Source organism: Mauremys reevesii, linkage group 4, assembly GCF_016161935.1.
Source record: "Mauremys reevesii isolate NIE-2019 linkage group 4, ASM1616193v1, whole genome shotgun sequence".
In the NCBI taxonomy this organism is placed as follows: Eukaryota; Metazoa; Chordata; order Testudines; family Geoemydidae; genus Mauremys; species Mauremys reevesii.
In genome coordinates, this window is record NC_052626.1 from 84,756,801 (window position 1) to 84,779,046 (window position 22,246).

A 22,246-nucleotide genomic window follows, 5' to 3' on the forward strand; every position below is an offset into this window, starting at 1 on the left:
TGGGATACTTCCCCATGACCTCCTCCAAACACCTTTATCCTCACCACAGGACCTTCTTCCTGGTGTCTGATAACACTTGTACTCCTTAGTCCTACAGCACTCCCACTCTGCTCCTAGCTCCTCACACGCACACCACTAACTGAAGTGAGCTTCTTTTTAAACCCAGGTGCCCTGATTAGCCTGCCTTGATTGGCTGCAGGTGTTCTAATCAGCCTGTCTACCTTAATTGGTTCTAGCAGGTTCCTGATTACTCTAGTGCAGCCCCTGCTCTGGTCATTCAGGGAACAGAAAACTACTCATCCAGTAACCAGTATATTTGCCCTCGACCAGATTCCTGTACCCTACTGGTCTGGGTCTGTCACAGGTTGTATTCTCTTTTATCTCAGCTATAGCAGTGCCAACTGCTCTTTTTAACAATTTTCTGAGGCAAATATCAACATGCCTATGTAAAGAAGTATGGGGGCGGGGAGGGAGTATACTAAGGGACAGTCTGAAGCCTGTGGCCTAGGGCTAATCAAGGAGGTCCTGTCTCATGCTGGGGGCTGAGCCACATAAACAGGACCAGGAAACAGTGCAGGGAGACACAGGGAAGAGTAGAAATAATAGAAATCTGGAAAGCTGCAGAGAGTGGTAGTTGTTCTCTTAAGCAGCAAGACAGAAACCTAAACTGACACAGTGACCCAGCCACTAGGCACTTGCAGTTTACCCAGGTCAGACAGCTAAGGCTTGCAGAGCTTGCGCTGCAGGGCTCTTTCATTGCTGTTTAGACTTCTGGGCTTGGGCTGGAGCCCAGGCTTAGAGATGGGATGTTAAATGGGGTGGGATCTGAGTTACTACAGAGAATTCTTTCCTGGGGTCTGGCTGGTGAGTCTTGCCCACATGCTCAGGGTTTAGCTGATCGCCATCTGGGGTCAGGAAGGAATTTTCTTCCAGGGCAGATTGGCAGAGACCCTGGGGGCTTTTCACCTTCCTCTGCAGCGTGGGGCATGGGTCACTTGCTGGAAGATTCTCTGCAGCTTGAAGTCTTTAAACCACGATTTGAGGACTTCAATAGCTCAGACATAGGTTAGGGGTTTATTACAGGAGTAGGTGGGTGAGATTCTGTGGTCTGCATTGTGCAGGAGGCCAGACTAGCTGATCATAATGGTCCCTTCTGACCTTAAAGTCTATGAGTCTATGACAGGGTTCTAGAGCCTAGGCTCCAGTCCAATCCCAGGCTCTAACCCAAGCCCAGAAGTCTACACAGCAAAGAAACAGCCCTACAGGCTGAGCCCCATGAGCCTGAGTCGGCTGGCACGGGCCAGGCATGGGTGTCTAGTTGCTATTCAGTCATACCCCTCAGAGGGTTGGAGTGGATGGTAAGCTTAGGAGCCCTGAACCAGAGTCCTGATGAACTGTTTGTTACAATGATTGTCCCCTTTTAATCAGGTTTCTGGGGGAGGATAGAATTGTGTTAAAAATGTGTCCTTCTTGCACTGGGCAGTTAAAGTGAATCAGTTCCTGCTCTATTTGGAGAAATTAAAGTGATGCTCACCTGCAGTGCTAAATTGGGCCATGAGGAGGTGATATGGTAATGCCTGAAAATTTACAAACACATCTAAGTTTTGAACTCCGATTACTGATCCTTTCTTCTATTGAAAAACAAACATTAGAAATGTTATTTATGATTTACATTAATCTTCATCAGATGCTTCTTTTGCTTCAGTGGGCCTTATCAGTTCCTCCCCGCCCCCCATTCCTTTTTACAGCATAGTCAAGCAAAATTTGCCTCTGGCACAGCTATCCCCTAATCACTAGTTCATGGTATTTTAGCATATGCCTGCATCATTATGTGAAATTTAGCTCACTGGTAAATAACATATATATTTGCTTGAGAAAAAAAAGAGAAAAACTTAAAAAAAAAAGACTTTTTTTGTTTGCCTGTAATGCTTATGTTAATATCAATAATGAAAACTGCTCATGGAGTAGTGAATAAATAAGAAGCAACTGGATTATGGGGCTAAAATGCCAAGAAAGTGTTCTTGAGATGTTAAACCACAAAAGCAAAATTCCTCTGGTTTCTGTAGTCACCAGAACCCTGAGGTTAAGTTAAAGCCTCATGTTTTTAATTCTAAATGTCCCTGTTTGGGTTTTTTATTTGTAATTAATCCATAGATCTTACTCCTAGAACTATTGTACATTAAACAGATGCTTGCTTTTCCCATCTGTGCCCTTTTGCCACCCAAAACTCCGTGTTCTCTTCCTTTGCTGCCTTCACTTACTGACTGTAAATTCTCCAAGATCCTCCCTCATCCCTAGTGTGCTCCAGGGGGGGAACGCAGATCAAAAAGTCCAGAAGGAAACACTTGAGAGCTGAGAACAAAGTATTCTCAGTGAAGGGGGAACCAGCTATAGAATAACTTCCAAAGGTGATCAGGCAAATTCAGAACCTGGAAAGGCTGCAAAACCTTCCTCTTTGAAAATGCCTTTTTACCATAAATATGACACTCCCTTTGACCCCTAAACCCCACTAGACTGTATATATTATATACACACACATACACTCAAACACACACATCCCACTCTAAGGCCTGGTCTACACTAGGACTTTAAGTCAAATTTAGCAGCGTTAATTCGAACTAACCGGTCAACCGTCCACACCAGGAAGCCATTTAATTCGAACTAGAGGGCTCTTTAGTTCGAATTTGGTACTCCACCCCGACAGGTGGAGTAGCGCTAAATTCGACATGGCTAGCTCGAATTAGGCTAGGTGTGGATGCTAATCGAACTTAGTAGCTCCGGGAGCTATCCCACACTGCACCACTCTGTTGACGCTCTGGACAGCAGTCCGAGCTTCGATGCTCTGACCAGCCACACAGGAAACGACCCGGGAAAATTTGAATTCCTTTTCCTGTCTGGGCACTTTGAATCTGACGTCCTGGTTGGACATCGGGGCGAGCTCCACAGCACCTGCAACGATGCAGAGCTCTCCAGCAGAGGAGTCCGGGCAATCCAAGAATAGAAAGAGGTCCCCAGCATGGACTGACCGGGAAGTCATGGATCTGATCACTGTGTGGGGCGAGGAGTCTGTGCTCTCGGAGCTGCGCTCCAACAAGCGGAATGCAAAGACCTTCGAGAAGGTCTCCAAAGCCATGATAGACAAAGGATACAGCCGGGATGCGATGCAGTGCCACGTGAAAGTCAAGGACCTGAGACAAGGTTACCAAAAAGTCAGAGCGGCAAACAGACGCCCGAGCACAGCCCCAGACATGCCGCTTCTACGAGGCACTGCATGCCATTCTCGGTGGGTCTGCCACCACTGCCCCACCAGTGACCGTGGACTCTGAGGATGGCATAGTGTACCTGGACAGTTCCTCGGCGATGTTTGCCGATGGGGAAGATGAGGAAGGGTTTGTGGAGGACGGCGCAGGCGACAGCGAACACAATACCGCTTGCCCTGACAGCCAGGATCTCTTCATCACCCTCACAGAGATCCCCTACCAACCCTCCCCGCCCGTTAACCCGGACTCAGAATCAGGGGAAGGATCAGGCGGTAAGTGCTACAAACAGGGAAACATTTATTTTTTAAAAAAGCAGGTATAGAAAAAATAGAAATACTATATAAAAAAATTTAAATCTCAAACTATACAAAAAGTAGGTCCACACATATAGGGATAGAGCAATAATCCTCTTGGGACAGTTCAACAAAGCTCTCAGAGAGCTGCTCGAAAAGCCTCCGCAGGAGGTTCCTGGGGAGAGGTGCCTTGTTGGGTGCTCCGTGGAAGCACACTCTTCCGCGCCAGGACATCCTAATGTACAGAGGAATCATCGCCTCCACCAGCATTGCTGCATATGGTCCTGGTCTGTGCAGGGCTTCCCTTAGCATCCGCTCTCTCTGACTCCGAGTGACCCGCCTCAGGGTGATGTCGTTCTGGACAGGCTGCATCTAAGTAGGGCAATTAGTGTATTTTTACTACTGTTAATGGTTTTAAATTAGGTTGCATAACAACGACCCTCGCTTAACAGCCACGTGCTGGAGGCCACAGAGAACAAGCATACATTGATCTTTCCCGTGCACTGGCGGGAGGGGCTGGAAAAGGCTCAGCCTTTCTGCTTTCCAGATTGCCTTTAGCAGGAGAGCACAGCTATCCACTAACTGATAAGCATTATCTACTTTAAGGCTTACCAGGACTGTCTGCAAGACGGATTCAGCTGTCTCTCCCCGCTTGTCCGCTCTCCTGTGCAATGGCGCCGCCAATGAGAGCGTATTCCGAAATCTTGAACTTGTCCTGAGATCTCGTGGAACTTGGTGCCCTGTATGGTCTTGTTCAGAGAAACTGACTACACTGTGTTCACTGTTCGCAAACATGTATCTGTTCAAGGAAATCACTTACTGTTTCCGATCACACAGCTTCTGCTCTTTCCCGGACTGCCCCGGCATCCCCCTCGCAGAGGCTGGCTCAGATTAGGCGGCGAAAGAAAAAGACTCGGGACGAGATGCTCGCGGAACTGATGGCCTGCTCCAGAGCCGAGGCGGCCCAGCAGAGCCACTGGAGGGAGACCCTCTCTCAGCAGCAGCGCTCACACCGCGAACGGGAGGACAGGTGGCGGCAGGAAGACCAGCAGGCGACTCAAAAGCTGCTTGGGCTAATGAGGGAGCAAACGGACACGCTCCGGTGCCTTGTTGATGTTCTGCAGGACCGCAGGCAGGAGGAGAGAGCCCCCCTGCACTGTATCTGCAACCACCCTCCAACGCCAAGAAGTCCTGTCCCCCCCTCACCGAAAATTACAAGACGGAGGGGCGGTAGGGGCCGTGAGAACTGTCACTGCACCACAGCTGAGCGCTAATGTACCACACACCTCTGACGCTATAACTGTGTAGAAGCGCTTCCCTTACAGGATCACCCAGTCCCAAATCCAAGTTTCATCACCCCACTATGTAGTAGATTAATAAAAGCTGTTTGCTGTTGTTCACTCTTTCCGTCACGTCTTTCGTGTCAGAAGACTGTGTGTATGTGGGGGGGGGGGGGGAGGATTTATAAATGCACGGGATAGCCTACATTAGCAGGGTACAGACTATCGGGGGCAGGATCAACTGCAGGGCACACACAGACTGCAGTCAGTAGTCACCAGGGTCACTCTGTGTGGTGTATGCTGCCCCGGGTCATTCTGTGATGTGTACGCTTGTCCACGGTCCTAGCGCCTGCCACCCCCTAATGTTAAGGCATGCTGCCCTTACCATGCACTTCCACCGCAGGCGCGATCCTCTCCACTGCCCTGAGCCCCAACAAGAGCCCTCATCCACGGACAGATATTCACCCTTCCCCCACACCCATCACCCCTTCCTACGCCCAAACCCACAGCCCAGAGCCTGCATCCAAATCCCTATCCAAAGACGGCACCACTCGCCCCTTCCAGCAAACCCACCCCTACATGCACAACCACTTGAAACCGTCCCCCACCCCAGAGACCTATGTAGGAGCAGGAGGCTGTCCGTCCTGTATTGTACAAGCCGTCTGTACATCAGTGCACACCGTACCCAGCACAGTATGCGTCCATGTTTCAAAACCTGAACAGAAATGCAAAGTAAAAGAAAGATTTATTAACAATAACTGTTCCGTTTAATTTGTTTTAAAACGTGTTTGGGAAGTGGGGGAAACTTGGAGAACGGGGTATGTAACCGCAGATCTCACTCAACACATAGAGACACAGGCCCAGGATCAGCATCTCTTAAAATCAAGTGGAGAGTCATAGGTTACCCTGCTCTCCAAGGAAACTTGCTTTCAAAGCCTCCCGGATACACTGCGCTTCCCGCTGGGATATTCTTTTGGCACGGGTGTCTGGCTGAGCGTAAACAGCAGCCAGGCGATTTGCCTCAACCTCCCATCCAGCCAAAAAGGTCTCACCCTTGCTCTCACAGACATTGTGGAGCACACAGCAAGCAGCAATAACTACGGGGATATTCTTTTCGCTGATGTCCGAGCGAGTCAGTAAGCTCCGCCACCTCCCCTTGAGACGTCCGAAAGCACACTCCACCACCATTCTGCACTTGCTCAGCCGGTAGTTGAAGAGTTCCTTCTCACTGTCCAAGGCGCCTGTATAGGGCTTCATGAGCCAGGGCATTAGCGGGTAGGCTGGGTCCCCGAGGATCACTGTAGGCATCTGCACATCCCCAACCATTATTTTGTGGTCCGGGAAGAAAGTTCCTGCCTGGAGGCGTCTAAACAGACCAGAGTTCCTGAACACACGCGCGTCATGAACCTTGCCCACCCACCCGACGAAGATGTTGGTAAAACGTCCCCTATGGTCCACCAGTGCTTGCAGCACCATTGAAAAGTAGCCCTTTCGGTTAATATACTGGCTGGCCTGGTGGGCTGGTGCCAGGATAGGGATGTGAGTCCCATCTATAGCCCCACCGCAGTTTGGGAATCCCATCGCGGCGAAGCCATCTATGACGACCTGGACGTTTCCGAGAGTCACTACCTTTGAGAGCAGTTGCTCAACGATTGCGTGGGCTACTTGAATCACAGCAACCCCCACGGTAGATTTGCCGACGCCAAAGTGGTTCGCTACTGACCGGTAGCTGTCTGGCGTGGCAAGTTTCCAGAGGGCTATGCCCACTCGCTTCTGCACACTCAGGGCTGCTCGCATCCGTGTGTCCTGGCGCTTCAGGGCAGGGGCCAGCAAGTCACAGAGTTCAAGGAAAGTGCCCTTACGCATCCTGAAGTTTCGCAGCCACTCTGTTTCATCCCAGACCTGCAGCACTATGCGGTCCCACCAGTCCGTGCTTGTTTCCCGGGCCCAGAATCGCCGTTCCACACCATGAACTTGACCCATTGCCACCATGATCTCCACTGCCCGGCGTACCCTGCTTTCTGAGAGGTCTGCGCCACTCTCCTCACCGCGCTGCCGGAGCCTCCTCGCCCGATTTCTCAGCAGCTGACCGTGGAAGAGGTGGACGATAAGGTGCGAGGAGTTGACAACGGCCATAAGTGCAGCGATGATCGCAGCGGGCTCCATGCTCGCAGTGCTGTGGCGTCCGCGCTGTAACCGACCAGAAAAGTGCGCGAACAGATTTCCCGCCGGCGCTTTCAGGGAGGGAGGGCGTGATTGACGGTTCGATGACGACAGTTACCCAAAACCACCCTCGACACATTTTTTCCCCCAGCAGGCATTGGGAGCTCTACCCAGCATTCCAATGGGCAGCGGGGACTGCGGGAACTGTGGGATAGCTTCCCACAGTGCACTGCTTCGAAAGTCAATGCCGGCCCTGTTAATGTGGACTCAGAAATTCGAATTAGTGTCTTTACTGTGGATACACAAATTCGACTTAAGTAGATTCGAAATAGTCTTGTAGTGTAGACAAGGCCTTAGATCAAAAAAGAGAATTGGGGATTTTGCTAATTTTATTTAATTTAACTGCAAGGCGTTCGAATGCTATGGTGATGGGTGGCAGTATATAATCCTGAGATAGATGGATTTTAGTGGAAAATCACAGTCTCTGACTGCTCTCATTCTGATTTTCCTGCTGCTGCTACAATAAATCCCCGAATATCACTAATGCCTGCATAAACTTTTGTCGGGGGAGAGAAGGGGGGGAACAGAGAGAAAATAGGCCCTGATCTGAAACACAATTAAGTCTTTCCCACATCCAAATGTAGGGCTGCAAGGGATCTGGAGACGTCATCAAATCTAGCCCCCTGTACTGAGGGACATCCAAGTATTCCTAGACCATACCTGACAGGTGTTGGTCTAACCTGTTCTTAAAAACCACTAATGGTGAAGATTCCACAACCTCCATTGCAAACCTTTTCCAGATCGTAACTACCCTTATAGCTAAGTTTTTTTTTCTTTCTTTCTAATATATAACCTAATCTCCCTTGCTGCAGATTAAGTCCATTACTTCTTGTCCTACCTTCACTGGAAAGAGAATAACTGATCACCATCCTCTTAATAACAGCCCTTAACATATTTGAAGACTTATCATATTCCCTCTCAGTCTTCTTTTCTCAAGACTAAACGTGACCAATTTTTTTAACCCATAGGTCAGATTTTCTTAATCATTTATTCATTTCTGTTGCTCTCCTCTGGACCCTCTCCAATTTGTCTACATCTTTCCACAATACTCCAGCTGAGTTCTCATGAGTGCTAAGTAGATTAGGACAGTTACCTCCTGAATCAGGGGCGGCTCTAGACATTTCGCTGCCCCAAGCATGGCGGAGGGTCCACTGGCTCCACGGTCCGCTGGTTCCACGGCTTTGGTGGTCCACCAGAGCCGTGGGACCACCGGACCCTCCGCAGGCATGCCTGCGGGAGGTCCACCGAAGCAGCCTGCTGCCCTCACGGCGACCGGCAGAGCACCCCCCGCGGCATGCCGCCCCAAGCACACGCTTGGCGTGCTGGGGCCTGGAGCCGCCCCTGTCCTGAATCATATTCAATCTGTGATGCACTATAACCTCAGATCCTTTTCCAACAGTACTGTCACCTAGCCAGTTATTCCCCAGTTTGTAGTTTTGCACTTGATTTTTCCTTCTTAAGTGAAGTACTTTTCACTTATCTTTACTGAATTTCATTGTGTTGATTTCAGACCAATTAGTCAAGGTCATTTTGAATTCTTATCCTATCCTCCAAAGTGCTAGTAACACCTTTCAGGTGGTGTCATTTGGGACTTTTACAAGCATACTGTCCACTCCATTATCAAAGTCATTGTTGGACTTTGGATCAGGCAAAAAAAATATTTTTTTTTGAGAAATAACAAAAATAATTTTAGTATGGATGCTGTCCAAAACATATGATAACCAAAGCCACTCGCAGGCAAATGTGTAGATTCATCCTGCAAGGTGTAAAACATTCCCAACTCAGTTCTGAATGCTGAGCATCACACAGGATAAAGCATGCTGATTATTCTTATAATTACACTCTCTCTTAGAAATTCTGTGTCTTAATCAGACCCACAATGATCAATTGAAAAGATTTGTATGCGAGGAGGATGTCTGTAAATGCAAAAACACATTTCCAATGAAAAGGCCATTCGCATATACATGACTGCTCTGATAGTTATTCACTAAAGAGTGCAGTTTCACTTCTGAATCCCAGTTTCCAAGACACTTTTGTTCCCGTAGCAAAGTGAATCCTAGATATCCTTTTAGAAGAGTTATTTACTACCACAGAAATAGCACATGGGATTTTACAACACTTATGCAGTAACTACATGTTTACTCTACTGGAAACAGTGGCAATAGAACAATTACTTTCAGCAACACTACTGCGTTATCTGATGATAATATGGTAAATAGCTCAAGGCAATGCTTTGTAATTTCTTCCTTGTTAGAAAATGCAATTTACTCATTTCCAGTTATTAGCCCAACGGGGTTCAAAAAGGGGGATATTTTTGCCAGCTGGCATTGAACAACTTGGAAGAGTGAATTGTTCAAATGTTGCACAATAAGGTGCAATAGGAGAGGGTTATTTTGCCTCTCTTTAAGGCATTCAGCACTTGACATTTTCAAAATCTGTTCTAGGAGTGGATTATTAATGGGTCCATTTGGGTATGGAAAATGCTGTGTCTTTTATTTGCAATGATTTATTATTATTTCAGTTTCTATGAGGAAAAAATAAAGAAAGAAAAGACTATTCAACCCCAATTTATTGAATTCAAGTTAACCAAAGTTCTATCTTAACTGAAGGCCAGTTATAAGCTTCTCAGGAATGGGCTTTTCAGTGCTGCAGAGCTTCTAAACTCCTTGACATTTAATTGTACTCCTGTTGAGAACTATGTAGTGGTGGTAGGGGCAGCTTCTCCTTGGCCAGCTGGGCTTATGCACTTATCTTCAGCACATTAAAGACGTTATACAGGTATGTCTGGTTAAAATGGTCAGCCTAGGATAAGGCAGCTAGCTCTGAATGGTCAGGGGAGTTCTGCTTATCTAGCACCCTTTATAATGTTGAGGTTACACCTTCTCCCATTGAAGTGCATGGAAAAACTTCAAATAACTTCAGCAGGGCAGGATTGGGCCCTGTATGTACAAAGTCACTGGCTTGCTTACTAGCTGGACAGTATTTTCCAAATCAGTGTTTAAAACGCAGTCACAGTTGCTTAACTTGTTGGCAAGCTAACAGGATGACTTGAGGCTCTGCATTTAAAAGAAGGATTGGGGAGAGGCATCTTTTGGGGATGGAAGGTATTCTCCAATTTATATTAAAAGCTGAAACTTTGCTTGTCAGAATTGGCTTTAGGCAAGTGGAAAAAAATAGGGTTTCTAAGTGGCTGAAGCACTGGTATAAGGTTGCTCTGAAAAAGAAGGCTGAGAATGACTTTCAGGTGTTTTAAATCTCTGTGGAGCAAGATGTCTACTTCAAGCAAGTTGTGAAACCTCACATCTCTTTTTTAGTAGATTTTGCTTAGTTTCGTCTTAGTTTTGAAAAAGCGTGGAAAGCTTTGTATAATATCTGCCTAGGGCTGTTTTACTGAAGAGCTAAATTATACAATTTCTCTTCCCTTACAGCATTTACTTTTAAATCAGCTAGATCTGCTCCAGTGGACCAAGGTATGGATAATGAGCATCATTTAATTCTCCCAGATGCTATTCTAGCAAGGGTTCTTTTCCTTTTAGAACATTACACAGGCTGGCTGATGTAATGGTCTTGTTTTCAGGGACTGGTACTTGATAATCTTAGATGCATAATAGATTCTGAAACAGCCTAGTTATATTTTAAGAGGGATGCTAAGAACAGTTAGGTATACAGTGAAAAACTATTAATAACACAAAAACCTGAAAAAAAACCTGTATGCTCTCAGGTTAGACCCTAAGGGGAATATTTTTAAATGTTAGGTGGCCATCATGTGCTTAATATCAATCAGGAAGTAGGGGTAACCTGACCACCTCTATGAGATTGAATTCAATAGAAATATTGTGTAGGCAACAAGAAGGGACAGATTCTTGTACCTAACTTCTTTGTGCTGCTCTACAAGGGGACTTAAAGCAGCCTCAGACAGGATTCTTGGATGCTGCAAAGTTGCCTTTATATCCCCTGACCTTGGGTATGAGGGCTAAGTATGGGACATGCACAAGTTGGGAATGAGCAGAGCTGGTTTGCTGGGCACACTAGCCCAACCCTCAGATGGAGTGAGCAAAATGAATATAAAATGCTAGCAAATCAGAACAGTAGTGTGTTATGCTCTCTTTGCACACATGTCATTGACTGTACTAAGTGCAAGGCATTGGAGATCCAGGCTCTCCATGCAATCATAGAAGCACAGAAATGAGGAGCTGGAAGAGACTTTGAAAGGTCATCTAGTGCAATACTGTATGCTGAGTCAGGACCAGGTAAACCTACACCATTCCTGACAGGTGTTTGTCTAACCTGTTCTTGATAGGGATTCCCCATCTTTCCTTGGAAACCTATTCCAAAGCTTAACTACCCTTATAGTTAGAAAGTTTTTTTCCCCCTAATATCTAACCTAAATTTCCCTTGTTGCAGATTAAGTCCATTACTTCTTGTCCTACCTTCAGTGGACATGGAGAATCACTATCCTCTTTATAATAATCCTTTACATATTCAAAGACTTATCACATACTCACTACATCTTCTTTTGTCAACACTAGGTATACCTATAAGTCAATTTTTCTAGACCTTTCATCTTTTTTCTTATTTTTCTCAGACTCTGCCCAGTTTGTCCACATCTTCGATAATAGGTGGGACCATTTCTAAAGAAGCCTTGCTGTGCATGAGGGCATTGTGATGAAACGGGCATGCTAACAGATTCAATTTATGTCAGTTAAGAAGAAAAGAGTCTCTCATTAAAAGGATTCTTAGTAGATGAGTGGTACAACAAGGTGAGAAAGTTTATGATCTGCCTCAAGTTGTGTAAATAACTGGTATAAGGTTGCTCTATATTTCTGCAGAATGGCCCATCCATCTTTGTTTTTATCTCTCTGTTACTTTTAACTTTCCATCCTCAGCAGTGTTTCTTGACATTCTTCCCATTCTCTTGGACAGGTTTTCTAATTTTCCTCTTGACAAAAGAAACCAGGCGTGCAGCCTAGAAATGCTACAACAGTCTCCTGTAGCCAGATATTTGAAACACCTAGCCATCTGCTTTTAATGATGTTACTGAAAGACTACACTCAAAATAATATGCCTGGCATTTTTTAAGGACAACAGAACTTTGTAATAATATATTGACTCATAGATTTTTAAGGCCAAATTGGACCATTGGAATCACCTTGTCTGACCTCTTGCATAATACATGCCATAGAATTTCACCAACTGATTCCTGCATCACTCTCAGTAATTTGTGATTGAACTAGTGCATAATTTTTAGAAAGAATTGCCTGGGATTATTGCTGGAGAGAGAGTTGGCACCAGAGTATGAAGAATCAAATGAATTTGCTAATCTCATACCCATGAAAGCTGCCGTCTTCATGGATACCATCGAAGCACAGCAGAGGGATGAAGAATAAACCAGACCAACAGCCACCAGATGGAATTTTTCAAATTGTTTCTATTTCCTTCCTTTTCTTTGTCTTACATTTCCCTCTCAGTTTTTCTATATATGCCCCAGAATAAATCATTGCAGTGGTGGTAAACTACCTAAATAGAAGGTTCACTCTATTTAAATGATAAGAGATTTACAAAATTTGTTTTCCATCTTCTATACAGTGTAAAAGAATTGCAGATTTAACATCAAAATAAGATGCATTTTGGAGTACATTAAAAGACACTATGGACCATCTAGTAAAATGCAGCCAATTACAATGACAGTGTGTTGACATCTTCCAAACATCTCTATGTATGACAGATATGCTTATCCTTTTATGACTTGCCAGTCAGATGTGACAGTGATAAAACATATGCAAAAAAACATATAAAGGAAGAAAAGTCCTTATTCAAGGAAGGCTTTGGATGCTGTGCAGTAAAGGAGGCCTGGACCCACACACTGAACAATAACCCACAATAATCAACAACTGCCTCATTAATTGAGCATCACATATTGTATACACTGATTAAGGTGAAGCATCATTGGAAAACTAGTGTGTGACCATTAGAGATTTTTGTGATGTGAATGCAGCAGGAGTCAGAGTTACGGTTGCACTTTTACAATTTCCTGAATTTTGACTATCAGAGGGGTAGCCGTGTTAGTCTGGATCTATAAAAGCAACAAAGAATCCTGTGGCACCTTATAGACTAACAGACGTTTTGCAGCATGAGCTTTCGTGGGTGAATACCCACTTCTTCGGATGCAAGTGGTGGAAATTTCCAGGGGCAGGTTTATAAATGCAAGCAAGAAGCAAGCTAGAGATAACGAGGTTAGTTCAATCAGGCAGGATGAGGCCCTGTTCTAGCAGTTGAGGTGTGAAAACCAAGGGAGGAGAAACTGGTTCTGTAATTGGCAAGCCATTCACAGTCTTTGTTTAATCCTGAGCTGATGGTGTCAAATTTGCAGATGAACTGGAGCTCAGCAGTTTCTCTTTGAAGTCTGGTCCTGAAGTTTTTTTGCTGCAGGATGGCCACCTTAAGATCTGCTATTGTGTGGCCAGGGAGGTTGAAGTGTTCTCCTACAGGTTTTTGTATATTGCCATTCCTAATATCTGATTTGTGTCCATTTATCCTTTTCCTTAGAGACTGTCCAGTTTGGCCGATGTACATAGCAGAGGGGCATTGCTGGCATATGATGGCATATATTACATTGGTGGACGTGCAGGTGAATGAACCGGTGATGGTGTGGCTGATCTGGTTAGGTCCTGTGATGGTGTTGCTGGTGTAGATATGTGGGCAGAGTTGGCATCGAGGTTTGTTGCATGGGTTGGTTCCTGAGCTAGAGTTACTATGGTGCGGTGTGCAGTTACTGGTGAGAATATGCTTCAGGTTGGCAGGTTGTCTGTGGGCGAGGACTGGCCTGCCACCCAAGGCCTGTGAAAGTGTGGGATCATTCTCCAGGATGGGTTGTAGATCCCTGATGATGCGCTGGAGGGTTTTAGCTGGGGACTGTATGTGATGGCCAGTGGAGTCCTGTTGGTTTCTTTCTTGGGTTTGTCTTGCAGTAGGAGGCTTCTGGGTACACGTCTGGCTCTGTTGATCTGTCTCCTTATTTCCTCGTGCGGGTACTGTAGTTTTGAGAATGCTTGGTGGAGATTTTGTAGGTGTTGGTCTCTGTCTGTGGGGTTAGAGCAGATGCGGTTGTACCTCAGTGCTTGGCTGTAGACAATGGATCTTGTGGTGTGCCCGGGATGGAAGCTGGAGGCATGAAGGTAGGCATAGCGGTCGGTAGGTTTTCGGTATAGGGTGGTGTTAATGTGACCATCAATTATTTGCACCGTAGTGTCTAGGAAGTGGACCTCCCGTGTAGATTGGTCCAAGCTGAGGTTGATGGTGGGGTGGAAGCTGTTGAAATCGTGGTGGAATTTTTCCAGAGTCTCCTTCCCATGGGTCCAGATGATGAAGATGTCATCAATGTAGCGTAGGTAGAGAAGGGGCGTGAGTGGACGGGAGCTGAGGAAGCGTTGTTCCAGGTCAGCCATAAAAATATTGGCATATTGTGGGGCCATGCGGGTGCCCATAGTGGTGCCACTGATCTGGAGATATATATTGTCATCAAATTTGAAATAGTTGTGTCTGAGGATAAAGGCACAGAGCTCAGCAACCAGTTGTGCTGTGGCATCATCAGGGATACTGTTCCTGACAGCTTGTATTCCATCAGCGTGTGGGATGTTGGTGTAGAGAGCCTCTACATCCATGGTGGCCAGGATGGTGTTTTCTGGAAGGTCACCAATGCATTGTAGTTTCCTCAGGAAATCAGTGGTGTCACGGAGATAGCTGGGAGATAACTTGCACAAATACAGACAGACATCATCTTCCTTTCCAAATGCAAACGGATGGACATCATACCAAATGGACTAAAGGTAAAAAATCCACTGCTATCTACATACTACACAGACCACAGTGAGAGATTATGCCATACTCTATCAAAGAAACTGAGGAACCACCTGATCAGCCTCCTATACAGCAAACAGGAAAACATCAAAAAAGAGCTCTCCAACCTGGAGACTCTCATCAATAACCAAACTTCCATACAAACGGACTTTACTAAAATAAGACAGGAGATCTACATCACTCACTTCACCTCTCTACAAAGGAAAAAGGACTGTAAGCTGTCTAAACTCCTACCTGCCACATGGGGCCACAACCGTGGTACCCCTAACCCACCCAGCAATATCGTCAATCTATCCAACCACACACTCAGCCCAGAAGAAACGTCTGTCCTATCTCGGGGACTCTCTTTTTGCCCTGCCACCCCCACCAACATGATACAATTCTGCGGTGATCTGGAAGCCTACTTTCGCCGTCTCCGACTCAAAGAATACTTTCAGGACAACACTGAACAGCGCACTGATATACAGTTACCCTCCCACCAACAGCACAAAAAGAAGAACTCCACATGGACTCCTCCTGAGGGTCGAAATGACAGTCTGGACCTATACATTGAATGCTTTCGCCGACGTGCACAGGCAGAAATTGTGGAAAAACAACATCGTTTGCCTCATAACCTAAGTCGTGCAGAACGCAATGCCATCCACAGCCTCAGAAACCATCCTGACATTATAATCAAAGAGGCTGATAAAGGAGGTGCTGTTGTCATCATGAACAGGTCTGACTACCAAAAGGAGGCCGCCAGACAACTCTCCAACACCAAATTCTACAGGCCACTTCCCTCAGATCCCACTGAAGAATACACTAAGGAACTGAACCATCTACTCAGGACACTCCCTACACTAACACCGGAACAAATCAACATACCCTTAGATATATTTGATGACAATATATATCTCCAGATCAGTGGCACCGCTATGGGCACCCGCATGGCCCCACAATATGCCAATATTTTTATGGCTGACCTGGAACAACACTTCCTCAGCTCCCGTCCACTCACGCCCCTTCTCTACCTATGCTACATTGATGACATCTTCATCATCTGGACCCATGGGAAGGAGACTCTGGAAAAATTCCACCACGATTTCAACAGCTTCCACCCCACCATCAACCTCAGCCTGGACCAATCTACACGGGAGGTCCACTTCCTAGTCACTACGGTGCAAATAATTGATGGTCACATTAACACCACCCTATACCGAAAACCTACCGACCGCTATGCCTACCTTCATGCCTCCAGCTTCCATCCCGGGCACACCACAAGATCCATTGTCTACAGCCAAGCACTGAGGTACAACCGCATCTGCTCTAACCCCACAGACAGAGACCAACACCTACAAAATCTCCACCAAGCATTCTCAAAACTACAGTACCCGCACGAGGAAATAAGGAGACAGATCAACAGAGCCAGACGTGTACCCAGAAGCCTCCTACTGCAAGACAAACCCAAGAAAGAAACCAACAGAACTCCACTGGCCATCACATACAGTCCCCAGCTAAAACCCCTCCAGCGCATCATCAGGGATCTACAACCCATCCTGGAGAATGATCCCACACTTTCACAGGCCTTGGGTGGCAGGCCAGTCCTCGCCCACAGACAACCTGCCAACCTGAAGCATATTCTCACCAGTAACTGCACACCGCACCATAGTAACTCTAGCTCAGGAACCAACCCATGCAACAAACCTCGATGCCAACTCTGCCCACATATCTACACCAGCAACACCATCACAGGACCTAACCAGATCAGCCACACCATCACCGGTTCATTCACCTGCACGTCCACCAATGTAATATATGCCATCATATGCCAGCAATGCCCCTCTGCTATGTACATCGGCCAAACTGGACAGTCTCTAAGGAAAAGGATAAATGGACACAAATCAGATATTAGGAATGGCAATATACAAAAACCTGTAGTAGAACACTTCAACCTCCCTGGCCACACAATAGCAGATCTTAAGGTGGCCATCCTGCAGCAAAAAAACTTCAGGACCAGACTTCAAAGAGAAACTGCTGAGCTCCAGTTCATCTGCAAATTTGACACCATCAGCTCAGGATTAAACAAAGACTGTGAATGGCTTGCCAATTACAGAACCAGTTTCTCCTCCCTTGGTTTTCACACCTCAACTGCTAGAACAGGGCCTCATCCTGCCTGATTGAACTAACCTCGTTATCTCTAGCTTGCTTCTTGCTTGCATATATAAACCTGCCCCTGGAAATTTCCACCACTTGCATCCGAAGAAGTGGGTATTCACCCACGAAAGCTCATGCTGCAAAACGTCTGTTAGTCTATAAGGTGCCACAGGATTCTTTGAATTTTGACTGTTTATTAGCAACTGTCACATTCTGTCAATGCACTTATTTTGTATGGGGTAGCTCTCCAATAGTTCTGAAACTTATTACATAGATCTCACCTTTACATACAAGATATTCTGTAGCAGAATTCCTCCCCAGGCTCTCACAGGAGACACAGCTCCTCTCTATCCCTTAATCTGTGTAATGTGCACTATTTAGCTCTATGTGGGGACTGATTATCTACATTTACAGATGAAGTCAAAACAGAGATATTAGGTGATTTGTCCAAGATCACAGAGGGAGTTAGTGACAAAACTATAGTTACAGCTGAATTTTTGGCTTCCACCCCTTTCTGTTGACAGAGACCAGCAGGCAGCACCTCTCTCTCTCTTTTCTAACATTAAATTTGTGCCCCGTAATTCAACACTTTGCACAGGTACTGTGTAAAGACCAAAACAGTCTGTTTTTAAACTGATCCTATGTCCTACTGTAACAAAGCTATGAGTACCAACAATTGCCAACTAAACCAGTCATGTAGCATTAGGACCTTCCATTCGAAAAACACAGGTCTCTGTGACTTCAGCTAATGGGAAGTCTCCATCAGCTAGCACTCCATCAGTAAGAGCATGACTTTTATCCTGTCTGCAGGCTGCAGACAGACTCTAGCGGTAAACGTGGTCCCATGATCATACATTGCAATGCATCCACACTGATTTGACAGATCAAGTTTATCTGTACAGCCATTTGTTCTGTCTTAATCTATCATTGCAGGATAAGAAATATATTATAAAGCCCTTGTTTGTGTTTTGATAGTAGTCTAGGACATTGTCCACACTAGGAAAAAAACTGTGTATTTAAAATGTGTTAGCTAATACTTGTTAACTACCACATGTTAAAATCATAGATTTGACAAGGCAGTTATAGTTTTAACATATATATAGGGCTGAGGTTAACCCTACAGAAGAACTGTAATATACAAAGTGATCTTATAAAATTGTGTGACTGGGCAACAAAATGACAGACGAAATTTAGTGTTGATAATGGCAAATTAAAATAAATTGGAAAACATAATCCCAACTACACATACAAAATGATGGGGCCTAATTTAGCTGTTACCATTCAAGAAAGAGGTCTTGAAGTCATCATGGATAGTTCTCTGAACACATCTAATCTATGTGCAGTGGCAGTCAAAAAAAAATAAATAAAACCCCTAACTGAATGTTACGAACCATTAGGAAAGGGAAAGAAAATACCATACCACCACTATATAAATGCATGGTACATCCTGTCACAGGGTGCGCCATTCACTGTTAGTCTGGTGCCTCCTCCTGGTCACTCTAGGGATTAGCTCATGAGGTCAACACCTCATCCCATGGTTGCATGCTGTCACTCTCTCTCTCGCTGGTCTGCAGCCCCTCTCTTGCTCCAGGAACCACAGCATTCTTTTCATGACTTGGTTCTCCAGCTAGGTCACTATCTGTGTTTCCTTTTTTCTGAGGTGCAGTCCTTCAAATTCTCTGTTGCTTTCAGTGATCCAGGGAGATTTACAGTTCAGTATCCCATGCCTGGTCTATGCCATGCCCACCGACTACTCTGGGCTCCAGCCCACAGACCCTACTCCAAGCAGTTCTGTATGCACACGCTTGCTCATGCACGCTCTCGCTCTCTCTTTTCTCAGGGAGCAATTGCCCTTTCCCAGCAGCCCTGTTTGTTGCCAGCTTTATGGTCCCCACTTGTTCCTGTCCAGCTGAGCCTACTTGCAATCCATTCCCTGCTTCTTGGTTCTCCCTCCAGGGGCAGCCAATGGAGTTAACTGGCCTACCTGACCACCTTAACTCCTTCCAGTCCTGTGTGGAGTGGACACAGAGCACAGGCCCACACCTTGAATTCTGCATGCAGTTTTGGTCACACCATCTCAAGAAAGATATATTAGAATTGGAAAAAGTACAGAGAAGAGACACAAAAATGATTAGGGATATGGAACAGCTTCCATATGAGGAGAGATTAAAAAGACTGGAACTGTTCATCTTAGTAAAGAGACAACTAAGGAGGGCTAAGATAGAGGTCTATAAAATCATGACTGGTGTGTAGAAGGTAAACGGAGATGTTATTTACCCCATAACCCCTTCATAGAGGGAGTTAGTGAGAAAACTATAAATAACAGCTCAGTTCTTCCACTCCTCTGTTGACATTCACTCTCTTTCCTTACATGAAATGACCTTCACATCACATAAGAACCAATGAAATTAATAGGCATCAGGTTAAAAGCAGACATAAAAGAGTACAGTCAACCTATGGATTGTCAAACCAGGGGATGTTTTGAAGGCCAAAAATATAAGTAGGTTCACAAAAGAATTAGATATGTTCATGGATGATAGGTTTATCAATGCCCATTAGATAACATGTTCAGGGACACAAGCCAAGGTCTGGGTGTCCCTAAACCGCTGACTGCCAGAAGCTGGGACTGGATGACAGGGGATGGATCACCTGATAATTGTCCTATTCTATTCATTCCCTCTGAAGCCTCTGGCACTAGCTACTGTCAGAAGACAGGATACTGGGTTTTATGGATGATTGGTCTGACCCAGTATTGCCATTCTTATGTTGTTATGTTCTTAACCAATTTAGGTGTGTGACAGGGTGCTGGGCAAGGAGTGCTTAATCAGCCCTCTGCTATGCCAGTTCCAATTTGAGGGAAGTTGGAGCAGGTTGAATAGGCCTGTGCCTGCCTGGCAACTAACAGGTGCCAGCCTAATTATCCAGGGACTATAAAAGGGCTGGGAGGGAGGAAGGAAGGAAAGTAGGAAGGAAGCTGGAGAGAGGGTAGAGGTTAAGAGGGATCGGTTTGCTGTGCTGCTTGTAAAGTCTGGCTGTGAAACAAACCTGTATATAGTTTGCAAGGTGGGGGAAATAGCTACAAATAAAGTGCATTGGTGATTGCATGAACCTGAGACATCCCTAACCAGTTTTTGAGGAGAGAAGGCACATAAGCTAGCGGAGCCCAGCTGTGCTGCACTACAAAGTGTCTCCATAGGATTTACCATAATCAGCTAAATATATTAAAACTATAACATGTCTTGTCCACGCTAGGATTTTAACATGATCCCTTTCTCCTACTGAAGACCCGGCCTTAGTAGAAAGAAATTGGGATCATCGTACATTATTGCCAAAACGATGTGAAACTTTTGCACATGTACTGAAATGAGTGCATTTTGACTTGTCACTTTGGCTTCCCAGATGGTAATCAAAATTCTGCTTATTTCTATCCTCAGCAGTTTCATGGGGTTTTTTGTTTTGTTTGTTTGTTTGTTTGCCTTAGGGGGAAAATAATTTTCTCCAGCAAATTGAACCTATATCAGGAAAACAACCAGGGAATGTACAAACTGATGGGAATTTGTGAATTTTGGTGTAATTCAGCACCATTTTTCAGTTTTGCTGTAAATATTTCTCATAGACAACTTCAACTAGTTTTATTTGTTTTTAGTCTCTTGGAGAGGCAGAGTGCTTGAGAAAATAGACATGGGTGGGGGAATCAAAATTCCTGGGATCTATTACTGATTCTGCTACTAACTCAATTCATCACTCTAAACAAGTCACCTAACATATATATATCCCCATGTTTAATCATCTGTAAAATGGGGAAAATATCATTATCTCACTTGTTTCATTAATTACTTAATGTTTATAAATAGCTTCAATGGCTTCTAATGAAAAGTTCTCTAAATAATAATTTTAGCTGCCTTGCAGTTTGTTGAAATGTATAAATTTTTGTATAATATACATAAACCACAACATCCAAAGGCAACAAAAATCTGAGTGTATAGGGACCAATGTTTGATGTAGTATGGGACCAGAATTTACATACAGTACTAAATAACATCAGGCTAAAAAATGCATTTTAAACTTGTGTTATCCAGAGAGATTTGAAACAAAGGCAAACACATGCCAGCAGTCAGCTGTGCTTTAAAATACAGAGTGTGAGGAATAGCAACAGGAATCGATCTTGCCGCTCAGAGCAACATGAGAGAATATTTTAATTCATATTCTCAAGTGCTCGCAGCACTTCCCATCACTACTTTGCTGTCACTGTATCTCCTGTCATGGTGTGGTAAAGAACTCAGTGATAGAACAACAGAAGTACTTCCAAGGTCGACAGACAGAAACATACTGTTCTCTTTATGTTTGTTAATAGTCCATAATAATTTGTTCACAAACTGATGAGAAGCCATTCTGTCATACTGCAGTGAGGAAACTGGCAATGTTTCCATTACTCTGAAAAACTGTTCCTCTGCTAGACTAGAAAAACATTCTGATACCTTGGGATCTAAAATAAAAGCTGCAGAGTACCCTCAACTGGAGTAAATGGAATCTGAGGGTACTCAGTACCTTGCAGGATCAAGTCCAGTGTTAATAATTTCCAGTTAAAGTACTCTGGAGATAAGAATTAAATTTAATGCCATTATTTTTCCCTAAAACTGACTGATCATGTGTGTGTTTATATTTTACGTGGCTAGAATATCAGAAAGATAAAATTCACTCATGACCTGACCTGTGAGGTGCTGAATATCAGTGAGGGTGCCCAGCAGCATGAACGATCAGGCAGTTAGAGAAAGAAGAGAAGCAGGATTGACTTCTAAAACTGTATGGTTGATTCTGAAAAAGTCTTTATGAACTGGAATTTATAATCCAGTTTAGAAAAATAAAGAAAGTATTTACAATTCATTTTAGCACCTTTTTAATTTCTCTAGATTGTATTTGTTTTAATGAAAAAAAGGCAAAGTCCTTAATTACTGGGCTTGCGGAAAAAGTCCTTCAGCTGGTCAGTGGAAAGTCAAAGTTTCTTGAGCTGCAGATGGTTCTGTTGCACAATTGATAAGTTTCACAGGTATCGTTAGCTGAGCTTCTAACTTCCTCAAGTTGAAGTTTCGTGTGTCTCCAGCAAACAAATTCTTCTGGTATTATCAACAGAGCTTGTCATCTCCTTGTTCTGGAGTTACCAAAGTGATGTAAACTCACTGCTTTGGAGTTAAGCTTCTTG

General features: G+C 44.8%; 1 long non-coding RNA gene across 2 annotated transcripts; it reads left to right on the forward strand.

Annotated features, from left to right (window-relative positions):
• Positions 1-1,246: 1,246 nt before the first annotated feature.
• LOC120405205 lies at positions 1,247-21,872 on the forward strand. 2 transcript variants are annotated; one of them, XR_005598436.1, is made up of 3 exons: positions 1,247-1,358; positions 10,485-10,526; positions 21,723-21,872. It is a non-coding gene; the product is annotated as an uncharacterized LOC120405205 (long non-coding RNA). The 2 variants fall into 2 exon arrangements; XR_005598435.1 differs by lacking the exon at positions 21,723-21,872 and adding an exon at positions 11,980-12,551.
• Positions 21,873-22,246: the final 374 nt, after the last annotated feature.